The 17,481-nt window shown below is 40.7% G+C and overlaps 1 protein-coding gene across 1 annotated transcript in view; it reads right to left on the bottom strand.

Moving 5' to 3' along the window:
• The window catches only part of lamc3 (laminin, gamma 3), a 221,498-nt gene that overhangs the window by 168,684 nt on the left and 35,333 nt on the right, over nucleotides 1–17,481 (bottom strand). The gene's annotated exons all lie outside the window — the stretch shown is intronic.

Raw genomic sequence — 17,481 nt, 5'->3', positions numbered from 1 at the left:
TCGGTCCGACTCTCTCTCAACAAACGAAGAACGCAGTTACAAAGCTGGTATAACTTTATGTACAAAGCACATTCAGCTTGTCAGTATTTCTTACCGATTTAGTCCGTCTCCATTTTCATATAACGCTCAATAGCATTATAAATCAGAATAGGTAGTAACTAAACGTTTGGTTTTTAATCAAAGACTCTCTGTAATTAGTGTTACGTGATTAAACTGATTAATCATGTAACTGTAATTAACTAGGAAGTCGGGGCACCAAGGAAAATATTCAGATTAAAGTTATAATTTCCTAATATAACTTTTCAGATATTTTATATCTGATCAATTAGTCTTCGAATTAATGAATTATTTATTTTACCTCACATTAGTCTTATTCCAAATGTCGCAAATTGTTGTTTATCTGCACGAACCCGGTCATCACAGAAGTTCATAAACAAACAAAGTAAATATGAATACAAGAATGATAGGGGAATTCTCTCTCTCTCTCTCAGTTTCCATCCTCTGCGGTTGTCGTTCTTCGCGTTTAATGATACCGAATTCCTAGCTGCAGACTAGTAATTCATATCAAAGACTTGTTCTTACTCTGTCGGTATCTATAGTTTAAGCGTTTAACCACGTGGTGGTTTCTCAAAGTTGTGGTTTTATTCGTGAGTTGCAGAAAAGGGCCTGTCCCAGGATGCCCGACCCTAACTGGGCTCATGGGCGGTCCTCTGATTTAGTTAAACTCAAAAGGGAATTGGCGTTTCCTTCATTAAACAGTCCAAAGTCACATTACACAATTATACAAACAGTATCATCCTCACTCATTCATCTTATACAACAATTAGATGTAAACCTCATATCTGAGGCTATTATATAAACAGCGTTATGGTAATGTGGCCACACCGTCTCCCATGAGCTTAGTAAGTTCTAACAAACGGACCAGTTCGTAGCTGGATTCTTCACCGATCTTTTATACCTTCTCCGGAACATAAATGTTGTTCGGACCTCAAGTTCTGTGAGGTGGAAGAAATTCCTTTGTTCTCTATGAAACTTCACTCTGTCTCTATACTGTGTGGCCATGAGGCAGGATCTTCCTGGAATTTACAACCTCTCTGACCACAGCAGCCTAGTTGTAGGAGGCAGGGAGAGGGGGATGGGGCTTGCTGTACCCAAAGAGGGCAACGTCATGACAAAATAATATAATTACGAAGTTATAACATTAATCAACATAATTTTAACAGTACATGACATAAATAACAAGTCTGTTGTTCACTGCAACAATATCAGTAGCTTGTTCTAAAGCAAAGTGTTACAACACATCTGCAGGTACCACTTTATACAATATTTCTTACGATCTTCAAAAATGAAATATGTTTGTATTCAACGTGTGCGTTTGTACTCAGTGTGTCATTGTCAAACCTCAGATGAACAGGACCAAAAAAAGGCGGGAGGGAGGGGGGCCAAACGTGGGCGGAGTCAAACGTTTAACTCTGCTCACATTGAGCCCGGACCCCAATTGCACACCTCGGTCAGGGGTACTTGCTTTTACTAGGAAATATCAATGTAAGCCAAGACGGAAAAACTTTCTACCATGGCTCAACGAGGACCCCTGGAGGCAGATGAGAGAACGGGATCCTTCCTTGAAAAAAGCACTGAAGTCTGGTCAGAGTGATGACAGCTGCATATTTACAGCACTGAGAAGTAAGGTGGTAAGGAATATAAAAAAGCAAAAGCAGAGTTCTTTCATACAGTGATCAATGAAGCAAAAGGAAATGGCAAAGTGATTTTGGAAAATCTCAACAAACTGGGAGAGGAGCTGAAAAGTCCAAAAAAAATCCCAAATTGAAGGTCAATGGGATTCTAACTAATTTGGATTCAGAACTAACCATTCTACCGAAACAGCCAATTGCTATTTTCTGGAGTACATTAAATCTAAACTGGATATAGGTGGTGAAGTCGGCACAGTCTAAGATCTTATAAAGGTATTTGAAACTGTGAATCACGAGGTCCCCCTATCCAAACTATCCTCCCTTATTGTGTCCACTGAAGTCATTAGTTGGATACATTCCTATCTGACAAACAGAAGTCGAAGGGTTCATTTGGGGGACACTCAGTCGGACTCTCTTTACTAGAACATTGTGGTCCCACAAGGGTCAATATTAGGCCCTCTTCTGTTTACCATCTATATAAATGATCTCCCACTTGCTTGCCCACAAGTTAACATGCCGTATGCAGATGATACAGTTCTGTATGAACTCAAAAAAATAGACAACTAGTTGTTAATAAGTTAACGGAAGCTACGGTACATGTTTCCAAGTGGTTGACTAATTCTTGCTGTTTTTATGTACTTCTCTAAGAAATCCATTGATACTTCCCAACAAGCTTTTCTTGTTCACGTGGAGAATCTGAAACTTGTGTCTAACTTCAGGTATCTCAGTGTCATTTTGGACTCCAATCCAAAGTTTGGATTATCCAACTTTAGGTTTATAAGACCTTTGCTTCCTCTGGGTGCCACCAAACTATACATGCATGCTATATGATCTTCTCACATCTGAGATGTTGCCTCACATGCTGGTCACAAGCAGGAGCTACTATTTTGAAACCAATTGAATCACTCTACGAACACTACAAAAAACTGTACATATCATATACAAACATGTATTTAGTCCGGATAGCTTTAAGCTGTATGTAGATGTAAGCCTTGCCTTTAAGATCCTGCATGGTCTTGCCCCTCCACCCCTATGTTGGCTTATCATGCTCAAGGAAAGCACCTCCGGGATAACAATGGCAGTAACTAGAGGGGGTTGCATTGTCCCTTTTCGACAGAGTAAAATCGGTCATATCGGTCTTCTCTGTTAGAGCTACAATATACTGGAATGCAATGCCATGGACTTGAGAAGATGCACTGACTTATTGTATTTAAAAATGTAAATTGAAAACATGGCTCAAATCTATCCAAACCTGTACACATGACTTATCGGTGGTATGTATGTAAGACGGTAGCTGATGGTGTTGTTGATTAGAATGATATATTATTGGATGTAATGTATTTCTATTTTACATTGTTTTAGTGAGTATTTGCATAGTGGCTGTGTAAAGGCCCTTACCTGTCCAGGAACTACGGGTGCAATTAATCTTTTGGCTAACCCTGGCACATTTACATGGATGTTGCATTATTATTAATATTGATGTTGATTAATGTGCATTGTCCCCTACAAATAAATAAAGAAAATAAGACAAAGCTTCAGAAGTAATTGAGCATGTGTTTCTAATAAAGTGGTATAGTTATTGGCACACTGCTTCAAAGCAAACTGCTTAGAAATTTCAAAGCATACTTCAGAGATCCAGTATCAAACATAACATCACAAGGAACAACCAGACCCTCACAATAGGGGTTTAACAAATACACATGGCATTGTTAAAGAACTCTTTTTTTTATGATGACATATTTATTTCTGATCACACTTGATAAAGTTCAAGGGAGCAATACATGATGATTCACAATGACAAGCATCTTTCTGTGGTTGGTATCTCCACAATTTACTCAAAAGGCAAGGCACTCTGGGAAATATTTGAATAAGGCTTTACACAAAACCAGCAGTGTCTATAGCCACAGTCAAAAGAGTCCTATATTGACGTAACCTGAAAGGCTGCTCAGCAAAGAAGAAGCCAGTGGTCCAAAACCACCATAAAAAAGCCAGACTGCGGTTTGCAACTGCACATGGGGACACAGTGTACTTTTGGAGAAATATCCTCTGGTCTGATGAATCAAAAATAAAGCTGTTTGGCCATAATGACCATCGTTATGTTTGGAGGAGATAGGGGGACGCTTGCAAGCCGAAGAACACCACCTCAACCGTGAAGCAAGGTGGTGGCAGCATCATGTTGTGGGGGTGGTTTGCTGCAGGAGGGACTGGTGCACTTCAGAAAATAGATGGCATCATGAGATAGGTGCTTTAAATGAGACTGATGCGTCTTTTGTTCGATTTGCATCTAACTCAAATAAATACTAAATATTTCAAAATGTTATTTGGACGGCAAGGAGGTTAGGTGTGGCGAGCCAGGCCCCCTAAGACCTTGCTCATAATGCCTATAAAACATGTGTGTGTGGAGGAGGGATTAGTTGTATATCATGGAGCTGTGTGGCTTCTTTCAAGATTATTACAACATAATCATCCAAATATAGATTGTATTCATACATTACACTCTACCATATCAAATCAGTCAACCTTAAGCATGGGTAGCCTTAAAAGCTGAAGCCTTGAATATATAGGTGGGAATATTATAGGGACATTTCCCAATACAGACTTGATCTCAGGGGTTTTCTCGCTGCTCTACAGGAGTTAACAGGAAATGAAGGAGGACATATTACAGTTAGACACGAACTGCAGACAAACAGCTAAGCCTGGTCCGTCGTCACTCAGCCCCATCTAATCCTACAGAAGTAGCCCAAAATGATAAACCATGGCATTGGGTGACTCAAAAAAAGTGTAATATTTTAACATATGTAATGAAATTAGAATTTAAATATAACTCCAAAAATGGAACTCATTATGAGGGGCCGCTGTGGCTCGTTGGTCTGCAAGTGCTCATTCATACACCCTCCTTACATGATTCCATGTGTTATTTCATAGTTTTGATGTTTTCACTATTATTCTACAATGTAGAAAATAGTCAAATTAAAGAAAAACCCTTGAATGAGTAGGTGTGTCCAACCTTTTGACTGGTACAGTATATATATATATATATTTTTTTTTATATTTTTTTTATTGGTCCCGGCATATGACTCACCAGTTTCCCATCCCTGTCCTAAACCCACTCCAATGTGCATACCACCCCAACACAACCATAGATGAATCAATCTCAATTGCATTCCACACCACCCTCACCCACCTACATAAGAGGAACACCTATGTGAGAATGCTGTTCATTGACTACAGCTCAGTGGTCAACCCCATTGTCTCCTCCAAATGTGTCACCTAGCTTAGGACCCTGGGACTGAACACCTCCCTCTGCAAACTGATGCTGGACTTCCTGATGGGTCGACCCCAGGTGAAGGCGATAGGGAAAATCACCTCCGCCACATTGACTCTCAACATGGGGACCCCACAGGGGTGTGTACTTAGGCCCCTCCTGTACTCCCTTTTCAGCCACATCTGTGTGGCCACGCATGACTCCAGCACCATCATCAAATTTGGTGATGACACAACGGCGGTAGGTCTGATCACCAGTGACAATGAGACTACATGAAGGAGGTCAGTGACCTGGCAGTGTGGGACTGGAACAACAATCTCTTCCTCAATGTCACTAAAACCAAGGAACAGATCGAGAACTACAGGAAACTGGGGTGAACTGAATGGGTTGAGAGCTTCAAGTTTCAGTGTCCAAATCACTAAGAGCTTAAAATGGTCCACACACACGTGCACAGTCGTGAAGAAGGCGCAACAGCCATTTTACCTGCTGTTGTTGTGCTAGCTGATTAGCTGTTGTTGTCTCACCTACTGTTTTAGCTAGCTCTCCCAATTCAACACCTGTGATTACTGTATGCCTCGCTGTAGGTCTCTTTCAAATGTCAATATGCCTTGTATACTGTTGTTCAGGTTAGTTATCATTGTTTTAGTTTAAAATTGAGCCCCTAGTTCCACTCTTCATACCCCTGATACCTCCTTTGTCCCAACTCCCACACATGCGGTGACCTCACCCATTACAACCAGCATGTCCAGAGATACAACCTCTCTCATCATCACCCAGTGCCTGGGCTTACCTCCGCTGTACCCGCACCACACCATACCCCTGTCTGCACATTATGCCCTGAATATATTCTACCATGCCCAGAAATCTGCTCCTTTTATTCTCTGTTCCCAACACTCTAGGTGACCAGTTTTGATAGCCTTTAGCCGCACCCTCATACTACTCCTCCTCTGTTCCACGGGTGATGTGGAGGTAAACCCAGGCCCTGCACCCTCATTTGTTGACTTCTGTGATCGAAAAAGCCTTGGTTTCATGCATGTCAACATCAGAAGCCTCCTCCCTAAGTTTATTTTACTCACTGCTTTAGCACACTCTGCTATCCCTGATGTCCTTGCCGTGTCTGAATCCTGGCTCAGGAAGGCCACCAAAAATTCTGAGATTTCCATACCCAACATTTTCCGAAGGGGGAGGAGTTGCAGTCTACTGCAGAGATAGCCTGCAAAGTAATGTCATACTTTCCAGGTCCATACCCAAACAGTTCAAACTACTAATTAAAACAATTACTCTCCAGAAATAGTCTCTCACTGTTGCTGCCTGCTACCGACCCCCCTCAGCTCCGAGCTGTGCCCTGGACACCATTTGTGAATTGATCACCCCCCATCTAGCTTCAGAGATTGTTCTGTTAGGTGACCTAAACTGGGATATGCTTAACACCCCGGCAGTCCTACAATCTAAGCTAGATGCCCTCAATCTCACACAAATCATCAAGGAATCCACCAGGTACAACCCTAAATCTGTAAACAAGGGCGCCCTCATAGACGTCATCCTGACCAACTGGCCCTCCAAATACACCTCCGCTGTCTTCAACCAGGATCTCAGCGATCACTGCCTCATTGCCTGTATCCGCTACGGAGCCGCAGTCAAATGACCACCCCTCATCACTGTCAAACGCTCCCTAAAACACTTCTGTGAGCAGGCCTTTCTAACCGACCTGGCCCGGGTATCCTGGAAGGACATTGACCTCATCCCGTCAGTTGAGGATGCCTGGTCATTCTTTAAAAGTAACTTCCTCACCATTTTAGATAAGCATGCTCCGTTCAAAAAAATGCAGAACTAAGAACAGATATAGCCCTTGGTTCACTCCAGACCTGACTGCCCTTGACCAGCACAAAAACATCCTGTGGCGGACTGCAATAGCATCGAATAGTCCCCGCGATATGCAACTGTTCAGGGAAGTCAGGAACCAATACACGCAGTCAGTCAGGAAAGCTAAGGCCAACTCCAAAAAGTTCTGGGACACTGTGAAGTCCATGGAGAACAAGAGCTCCTCCTCCCAGGCTAGGTAACACGGTCACCACCGATAAATCCATGATTATCGAAAACTTCAACAAGCATTTCTGAACGGCTGGTCATGCCTTCCGCCTGGCTACTCCAACCTCGGCCAACAGCTCCGCCCCCCCCCCCCCCCGCAGCTACTCGCCCAAGCCTGTGCAGGTTGTCCTTTGCCCAAATCGAGATAGCAGATGTTCTGAAAGAGCTGCAAAACCTGGACCCGTACAAATCAGCTGGGCTTGACAATCTGAACCACTATTTCTGAAACTATCCGCCGCCATTGTCGCAACCCCTATTACCAGCCTGTTCAACCTCTTTCATATCGTCTGAGATCCCCAAGGATTGGAAAGCTGCCGCAGTCATCCCCCTCTTCAAAGGGGGAGACACCCTGGACCCAAACTTTTACAGACCTATATCCATCCTGCCCTGCCTATCTAAGGTCGTCGAAAGCCAAGTCAACAAACAGGTCACTGACCATCTTGAATCCCACCGTACCTTCTCCGCTGTGCAATCTGGAGGAGAGTATTTAGATGTTGAGGTTTAGCAAAATGTTTTAAAAGATGTGCGAAGAAAAATATGTTTTAAAAAAACGATATATACAAGGGACACTACGTCTGACTGCTACGCCATCTTGGATCGAGGAAGAACATCTTGACTGGCTGCATCACTGCTTGGTATGGTAGTAGCATCACCCTCGATCACATGGCGCTAGAGGGTGGTGCGGACAAAAATAACATTCTTAAGTGGTTCTTCCTCAGCTGTTAAGGTTCCTTGGAGAACTCTTGCCCGATAAAGAATATTTGAGTTAAGTATGAGGTTCTTGATGAGGCATTTACGTAGCATAGCGTTTAGAGTGTTGGTCCAGCAATCAAAAGGTTGCTGGTTTGATTCCCCGAGCAGACTAGGTGAAAAATCTGCTGATGTGACTTTGAACAAAGCACTTAACCCTAATTGCTCCTGTAAATGAAATGTGTGGAAGCTTGTCAATGTGTCCAATTCATGGTTGGGTTCAATTTAATTGTAAAAGAAACTCATCACTTAAATGGAATTTAATTATAATTTTGACTCTGAATTTGAATTGAACAAGAACCATTTTTGGCATGGAATTGGAATTTAATTTGAATTGGAAAATAATAACATCCTTGGAATGGAATTAGAATGGAGTCAATATCATGTTTTTTATGAAATTGGATGATAATGTATAAAACCAGATCTAAGGGATTATTAAGGGAATAGATTGGCATGACCCTATATGCCATTTTAATACACTAATGGTAACTGTCTATTCTCTTACCTAATTTGTTAAAACAGCCTGAGATGGCGTATAAATTAAAGACATCATTTGTCTGTACAAAGCAATTAAATAGACAGTCAAATACAGACCTTCTGGTATTTCATTTTATGGCACACAGGGATCTATGCAAATTCAAGCGACGATCTGCATATATCTCAGGGGAGCCTTTAGTGAATGCAGGAATTACCACCCATGACTGTGTTTGCTAGTGACAGAGAACTCATTATTGCATTCAATACTTGATATTCCTGTAGTCTCAACAATATAAGTGTTTAGGGTTTATATATTCTTCAAAATGTAATCTCATGTGACAAAATCATATGGTTATGTAGATCAACAGTTTAGTTTTCAGTTAATACATTGGTCTAAAACTTCTGGTTTGCAGGCCACATCAGGCATGTCAATTATGGAAGTCACATTATGCTGGCTTGTGTAATGATATAGATTTGCATTGGAATCCATCCAGAGTCAGGACAGCCAACAATTGGAAGGTTTAATCATCCACAATCTGCATTTAGAGTGACTGCCAAATTAGGGAGAATTAGGACAAAGGAGACAACATTAACCATTTAAATTGGAGAAACCCTCTCAGGAAAGGGGGCCATACATCCAACTACTTGGAAGTTTAGAAAAATATGTTATTTATCTTTGTACCGCACAAGATAAATCTGCATGTAAAAACACATCTAAACATAAACCTGAAATAAAGGTCAATTTACAATTTTTTTCCTAAATGCATGAAAATAATAATTTCTGTACTGGGGTGCGTAATTTTCGGCAGAGAAGTCAGGCGCAGGAGAGCAGAACTAGGTAATAACCAGAGATTTATTAAGCAAAACCAACGGCATCCAGAACGAGAAATGGGCACAAAAATAACCCGTTGTGAGCTCACGGGGAACGTGCACAAACACTACAATAAACAATCCGACACAAAGACATGGGGGGAACAAAGGGTTAAAAACACAATAAGTAAATGAGGGAATTGAAACCAAGTGTGTGGAAAATCAAGGCACAACAAATGGAAAATGAAAAGTGGATCGACGATGGCTAGAAGACCGGCGACACTGACCACCGCCCGAACAAGGTGAGGACCCGACTTTGGCGGAAGTTGTGACAATTCCATATTATAAACATCTAAAACAATAAATTATATATCCAATTTATGTTAATGAAATAATAAAACATAAAAACTACACATTCAATTAAAAAAACAGGCAACAATCATCTGTTCATCAATTAATTAGTCAGTCAGTCATGCTTGGTTTAGTGGAGTGGTTGATGGTGTGTTTCTGTCTTTGTGTTGGGGGATGGGAAGGGGTGGGGTCTAGGTTGCAACCTGCAATAAAGCATGCTGGGAGATATGATAGGCATGGTTTTGAGTGTCTGAATGTTTTCCTTTGCACAGAGTACAAATTACAATCAAACTCAAGTTCATTTACACGAGTGACTCCTGATTTAATAAACCTCTCATTAACTTTATGGAATTCCACTCTACCTTCAGTATTTTTGCTTTATTTAGACAGAAATTGAACCTGGTCTCCAGTTGGGGAAGAACATACTATGGTTTCAATTCCCATCTCCGCCTATTGGCTTGTTGCTGGGACTGTTGCCCACAAGACCACGGTTCTGGATGATCCGCTCATTTCTATCATGAATCTTGTTTTGAACTATGCTTTTAAGCAATTTACAACATGTGTAGATGTTACATAAACGGTTTTGTTTGAATATTAAAAATGTGTAGCAAATGTGTTTTAGGTGTTTTCCCAATCTCACAAAAAAAGGTTTTGGGATTATTGTAATTGTTGTTAGAGCATGGAGCATAAAGATAGCTGAGAAATAGAGAGTCGACGTTGCTGTTTTAGCACTATCCACTGACTGTTTTAAACTAGTGTCATATTTTTTTAATTGTTGGCGTTGAAGCTAAAATTGGGATCATGTCTACTCTACTAATGACCATAAAAAGTGAGGGGTGAGGGGATTGTCAAGTCTATAGAAAGGTACATGACTGCAAGTCACATCGTAAATGGATAGAATAATGCTTCTCTACTGTTTATCTGCATTATAGCCATCTACAAGGTACTATAATAAACAGGAAACATAGTGTTCTGTTTGATTTAAAGATAACAGCATTTCACTGAGCTGACTAGCCTTTGAAGTCTATTATCTATTTATTGAGCATGAAACAGTCTGCATGTCCAACACAATATCTTTCACATACAATTGCAGAAGCACACACACTCCCCATAACTCAATTTTGCGACGATTGTACATCCACTAAGAAAAGTCTGCAAAAACTTAACCTCAATGGAGACGTCAACAGACGTAAGTTAAAATGAATGCAAATAAGTTGTAAAAAAAGTAAAAATGTTTTTGTTTGGTTATCTTTTGGAAATTGTAGAAATAAAGCATTTCCCTTCTTCAGAGGTTCCAGCTAGGTGGGCTAACATTAGCTCATTAATTTGCTAGCAAATCATACAGTAGGAATATATTTATAATTATATATTTAATATAAGTAGACAAACTCATAATTGAATATAATGCATATAAGGCACCACAGGTGGCTGAAAACACAATCATTGCGGGATGAAGGAGTGATGAATTTCCGGTCAAGGGTGGTCCATTTAAAAATCATTCCTTCCTCCCTCGCCCCTTGCCCTGCAAATGCATACTCGTCAGATGTCATGATATGTCACCAGAAGTGTCCACTTAATTTTAGGGCTGAGTGGATAGGGTGTGTCTTTTAAGTCTTTGGACTGCAGGCAGTGAGTGCCTCTGTTGAGGGAAGAGAGCCAGCAGGCAGGTGCATTATTTCCTCATCGTTTGTCATCGTTTACGGTGTACATTTTCTCCCAGTTTCTCCTTCAAGTTTGCCTTGTGCTAATGACAAGTTCAAAATAACTGGGAACTTGGACTTCCGACTTCAGTGCGTTCAAAAGAACTGGGAACTCGGAAAAGAACCAGTTCCTACTGTGAGAAATGTATTTGAACGTTATTGACTGAAATAAAGACTTGTTATTGTAATGTTCTTAAATGCAACATGAGGAACCTTGTCAGGAGATGGAGACTTCTTTGTGTAATGGCAAACAATACTGTATGAGGTGTTAATGAGTAACACCGTTGGTGCAAGCTATATACACTTCCTAGTTTTGAACATGCTACACTGAACAAAAATGTAAACACAAGATGTAATCATTTCAAAGAGTTTCCTGAGTTACAGTTCATATAAGGACATCAGATCCTAATCTATGGATTTCACATGACTGGGAATACAGATACGCATCTGTTGGTCACAGACACCTTAAAGGTCATGCACAGTAAAAATGTGATGATATTTGAAGAAAACCAGATCAAAGCATAAAAAATGACCGTTGCTTCTACATAAAGTTTGATCATAAAGTTACTGGTCCCCTCCCCCATGTCAAACACTTGGATTACTTATTAAGTGGACAAGGTGACGTCAGCTTCACTCACATTTTAAAACACCAAGGGTAACATGATATTCTCTTAACAAATTTAAATAAGTACCAACTTCGTACAAGGCATGTTTGCAGAGGGAGGTGGTTAATCTAGCTAGATGGCTAATCTACTGTTGCCAAAATTTGACTGTAGGGTGTCAGCAAATGTAATTAAAAGTTGACCCTATTAATCTATGGAAAATATACCCCTTTCATTCGTGGCTGGTATTAACTAGATACTGGCTATCTAGGTCTTCAGCCAGCATGGAACAAAGATCAACAAATGTGTCAGTGTTAATGTGAACCACATTGCAAAAGACATACCAAACAGGATACATATAATTGATGCAATTTCAATGTTGTTTGAGTTGTTTGTGTATCACCAAATTTGCTTAAAATGATTGTACTGCAACACTGCTCACTGTATCCAAGTTGCTTGTTTCAAGAAACTAGGCGCATGTCATGGGTCACTACTTCACAGGAGAGCAATTTGAACAAACTTTTTTTTTTTTATCAAAATGTGCTTATTGGCAGAAATGCCTTATGGAACACGTGAACTTTAATGTTCCTTAATGACAAACTTGTATGCCATCTGTAAATACGAATAAATTGTACAATTACGAGCCTAGTTGGTTTAGCCACAGAAAAAGACAGACCTTCCTGCTAGCCATGATTGGCTGAGATAATGAGTGGGCTGGAAATGCCGAGAGATGAGTTTGGATTGGTCTGCAATATAGCACGCTTCTGTCTATTTGAGCTGGTCAGTATGTGTAGGTAATCCTGTCTAAAGCGGCTTTAATTTTTTTTTATTGCATAGTATAATTGCATAAGTGTTGCTCTCCATTTTCCGGAGGACCAAGTTATAAAATCAGTGGAATTAGAGTACGATAGCTAAGGAGATGGCAAAAACACCTGTCTCCGGATTTCATTTTCGAACTAAAGGCAATCATTTTCAGATATTAAACGTTTCAGATTTCGACAGAAAGTCATTTTAATTTCAAGTTAGAGTGTACTGTTAGCTAACATTGAACCTGTTTGGTTAGCTACCTGCAGGTTCATGTAGGGTAGTAATGTCACAAATTGAGATTATGGTTCATTGTTTAATTAGCTAGCTACATGTCTTAACAAAAGACAACAATATTTTTTTAAACATTTTATTTCATCTTTATTTAACCAGGTATGCTAGTTGAGAACAAGTTCTCATTTACAACTGTGACCTGGCCAAGATAAAGCAAAGCAGTGCGACACAAACACAGAGTTACACATGGGAATAAACAAACATCAGTCAATAATACAATACAGAAAGTCTATATACAATGTGTGCAAATGAGGTAGGATAAGGGGGGTGAGGCCAAATGGGGCCAAATGAGGAATTGGCTTTGGGGGTGACCAGTGAAATAAAGCTGCTGGAGCGTGTGCTGCGGGTGGGTGCTGCTATGGTGACCAGTGACATAAGGTGGGACTTTACCTAGCAGAGACTTATAGATGACCAGGAGCCAGTGGGTTTGGCGACGAATATGTAGTGAGGGCCAGCCAACGAGAGCATACAGGTTGCAGTGGTGGGTAGTATATGGGGCTTTGGTGACAAAACGGATGGCACTGTGATAGACTGCATCCAATTTGTAATCATCGCCAGAAACTAATTAGCATAACGCAATGGACATAAATATCCCTAGAAAATATTCCTATTCATGAAAATCTCAAATGAAATATATTGAGACACAGCTTAGCCTTTTGTTAATCACCCTGTCATCTCAGATTTTCAAAATATGCTTTACAGCCAAAGCTAGACAAGCATTTGTGTAAGTTTATCGATAGCATAGCATTATGACTTGCTAGCAGCAGGCAACCTTGTCACAAATCAGAAAAGCAATCAAATTAAATCGTTTACCTTTGATGACCTTCGGATGTTTTCGCTCACGAGACTCCCAGGTAGATAGCCAAAGTTCATTTTTTTCGCAAAATATTATTTTTGTAGGCGAAATAGCTCCGTTTGTTCTTCACGTTTGGCTGAGAAATCGCCCGGAAATTGCAGTCACGAAAACGTCGAAAAATATTCCAAATTAGATCCATAATATCGACAGAAACATGGCAAACGTTGTTTATAATCAATCCTCAAGGTGTTTCTCTAAAATCTATTTGATAATATATCTGTAGGGACAATTCATTTTTCAGTACGACCGATTGGAGTAATGGCTACCTCTGTATTTTACGCGAGAATCTCTCTCGGAGCCACAATGTGACCACTTACGCAATGTGGCCGCCTACGGCTATTCTTCAACAGAAATGCGTAAAACTATGTCACAATGTGTAGACACCTTGGGGAATACGTTGACGGCACACTCACAGCTCAATTAGGGACTCATTGGAATGCAGCGCTTTCAAAACCTGGGGCACTTCCGGATTGGATTTCTCAGGCTTACGCCTGCAACATCAGTTCTGTTATTCTCACAGACAATATCTTTACAGTTTTGGAAACGTTAGAGTGTTTTCTATCCAAAGCTGTCAATTATATGCATATTCTAGCATCTTGTCCTGACAAAATATCCCGTTTAAAACGGGAACTATTTTTTTCCCAAAAATTTAAATACTGCCCCTAGAGTCGCTACAGGTTAAGTAGATTGCAACTTTGACCCCTTGGGCAGTTCTATCTTGTCGGAAAATGTTATAGTTAGTCATAGAAATGTCAGGATTTTTGGTGGTCTTCCTAAGCCAGGTTTCAGACACAGGTAGGATATCCGGGTTGGCAGATTGTTTTATTCACAGCCCTAGCACAAACTTAGGTTGGAGGCTTCTAATGTTAACATGCATGAAACCAAGGCTTCTACGATTACAGAAGTCAACAAATGAGAGAATCTGGGGAATGGGAGTGGAGCTAGGCACTGCAGGGCCTTCATTAACCTCCACATTACCAGAGGAACAGAGGAGGAGTAGGATAAGGGTACGGCTAAAGGCTAAAAGGACTGGTCCTCTAGTACATTCAGAACAGAGTAAAAGGAGCAGATTTCTGGGCACTTTAGAATTGATTCAAGGCATAATGTACAACAAAGGTATGGTAGGATGTGAATACAGTGGGGGTGAACCTGTGCATAGAGTGACGATGAAAGAGATTTTGTCTCTAGAAATATCATTTAAACCAGGTGATATCACCGCATGTGTGGGAAGTGGAACTAAAGTGTTAACTAAGGCGCATTGAGCAGGGCTAGAGGCTCTACAGTGAAATAAGGCAATAATTACTAACCAAAACAGCAATGGACAAGGCATATTGACGTTAGTGAGAGGTGTGCGTAGCCGAGTGATCATAGGATTTCAGTGAGTGGCTTCAGGCAGCTAGCCTGGACTATCGGACCACCATTTTATTACGTTTGCAATCGCAACAAATAATCTGCTCAGACCCCAACCAAGTATCATCAAAAGTGGTGCTATAAATTCTCAGACAACCCAAAGATTCCTAGTTAACCACTTAACTGAGGAACTCAATTTAACCTTGCACAATCCCCTAGATGCAGTCGCACCCCTAAAAACATTTGTCATAAGAAACTAGCTCCCTGGTATACAGAAAATACCCGAGCTCAGAAGCAAGCTTCCAGAAAATTGAAACGGAAATTGTGCTACACCAAACTGGAAGACTTCCGACGAGCTTGGAAAGACAGTGCCGTGCAGTATCGAAGAGCCCTCACTGCTGCTCGATCATCCTATTTTTCCAACTTAATTGAGGAAAATAAGAAGAATCCACATTTTCTTTTTGATTCTGTTGCAAAACTAACTAAAAAGCAGCATTCCCAAAGAGAGGATGGCTATCACTTCAGCAGTGATAAATTCATGAACTTCTTTGAGGAAAAGATCATGATCATTAGAAAGCAAATTACGGACTCCTCTTTAAATCTGCGTATTCCTTTGAATACGTTATTCCTCAGTTGTCCTGAGTCTGCACAACTCTGCCAGGACCTAGGATCAAGGGAGACACTCAGGTTTTTTAGTACTATATCTCTTGACACATTGATGAAAATAATCATGGCCTCAAAACCATCAAGCTGCATACTGGACCCTATTCCAACTAAACTACTGAAATAGCTGCTTCCCATGCTTGGCGCTCCTATGTTGAACATAATAGACGGCTCTCTATCCACCGGATGTGTACCAAACTCACTAAAAGTGTGACTAATAATGCCTCTTGAAAATGCCAAACTTTGACCCAGAAAATAAAAAACTATTGGCCTATATCGAATCTCCCATTCCTCTCAAACATTTTAGAAAAAGCTGCCGTGCAGCAACTCACTGCTTTCCTGAAGACAAACAATGTATAAGAAACGCTTCAGTCTGGTTTAGACCCCATCATAGCAATGAGACTGCACTTGTGAAGGTGGTAAATTACCATTTAATGGTGTCAGACCGAGGCTCTGCATCGGTCCTCGTGCTCCTAGACCTTAGTGCTGCTTTTGATACCATCGATCACCACGTTCTTTTGGAGAGATTGGAAACCCAAATTGGTCTACATGGACAAGTTCTGGCCTGGTTTAGAACTTATCTGTTGGAAAGATATCAGTTTGTCTTTGTTGTCCTCTGACAAATCAACTGCACAGTACATTTCAGTGTTCCTCAAGGTTCCGTTTTAGGACCACTATTGTTTTCACTGTATATTTTACCTCTTGGTGATGTCATTCGGAAACATAATGTTATTTTTCACTGCTATGCGGATGACACACAGCTGTATATTTCAACAAAACATGGTGAAGCCCCAAAATTGCCCTCCCCGGAAGCCTGTGTTTCAGACATAAGGAAGTGGATGGCTGCAAATGTTCTACTTTTAAACTCGGACAAAACAAAGATGCTTGTTCTAGGTCCCAAGAAACAAAGAGATCTTCTGTTGAATCTGACAATTAATCTTGATGGTTGTACAGTCATATAAAAAAAAACTGAAGGACCTCGGCGTTCCTCTGGACCCTGATCTCTCTTTTGACGAACATATCAAGACTGTTTCAAGGACAGCTTTTTTCCATCTACGTAACACTGCACATGCTTTTGTCACTTCTAGGTGAGACTACTGCAATGCTCTAGTTTCCGGCTACCCGATTAAAGCACTAAACAATCTTCAGTTAGTGATATACACGGCTGCTAGAATCTAGACTAGAACCCCAAAATTGTATCATATTATTCCAGTGCTAGCCTCTCTACACTGGCTTCCTGTTAAGGCAAGGGCTGAACTCAAGGTTATACTTATAACCTACAAAACATTATATGGGCTCGCTCCTACCAATCTTTCTGATTTGGTCCTGAAGTACATACCTACATATACACTACGGTCACAAGATGCAGGCCTCCTTACTGTTCCTAGAATTTCTAAGCAAAGAGCTGGAGGCAGGACTTTCTCCTATAGAGCTCAATTTTTATGCAATGGTCTGCCTACCCATGTGAGAGACGCAGACTCGGTCTCAACCTTTAAGGTCCTGGAGTGGCCTAGCCAGTCTCCAGACCTTAATTCCATAGAAAATCTGTGGAGGGAGCTGAAGGTTCGAATTGCCAAATGTCAGCCTCGAAACCCTGCCAAGAGGAGTGGGACAAAATCCCTCCTGAGATATGTGCAAACCTGGTGGCTAACTACAAGAAACGTCTGACCTCAGTGATAGCCAACAAGGGTTTTTCCACCAAGTACTAAGTCATGTTTTGCAGAGGGGTCAAATACTTATTTAACTTATTAAAATGCAAATCTATTTACATATTTTTTAC

The sequence above is a fragment of the Oncorhynchus kisutch genome, linkage group LG29 (assembly GCF_002021735.2).
Source record: "Oncorhynchus kisutch isolate 150728-3 linkage group LG29, Okis_V2, whole genome shotgun sequence".
NCBI classification, from domain to species: domain Eukaryota; kingdom Metazoa; phylum Chordata; class Actinopteri; order Salmoniformes; family Salmonidae; genus Oncorhynchus; species Oncorhynchus kisutch.
This window is presented reverse-complemented; position numbering and strand designations above follow the sequence as displayed.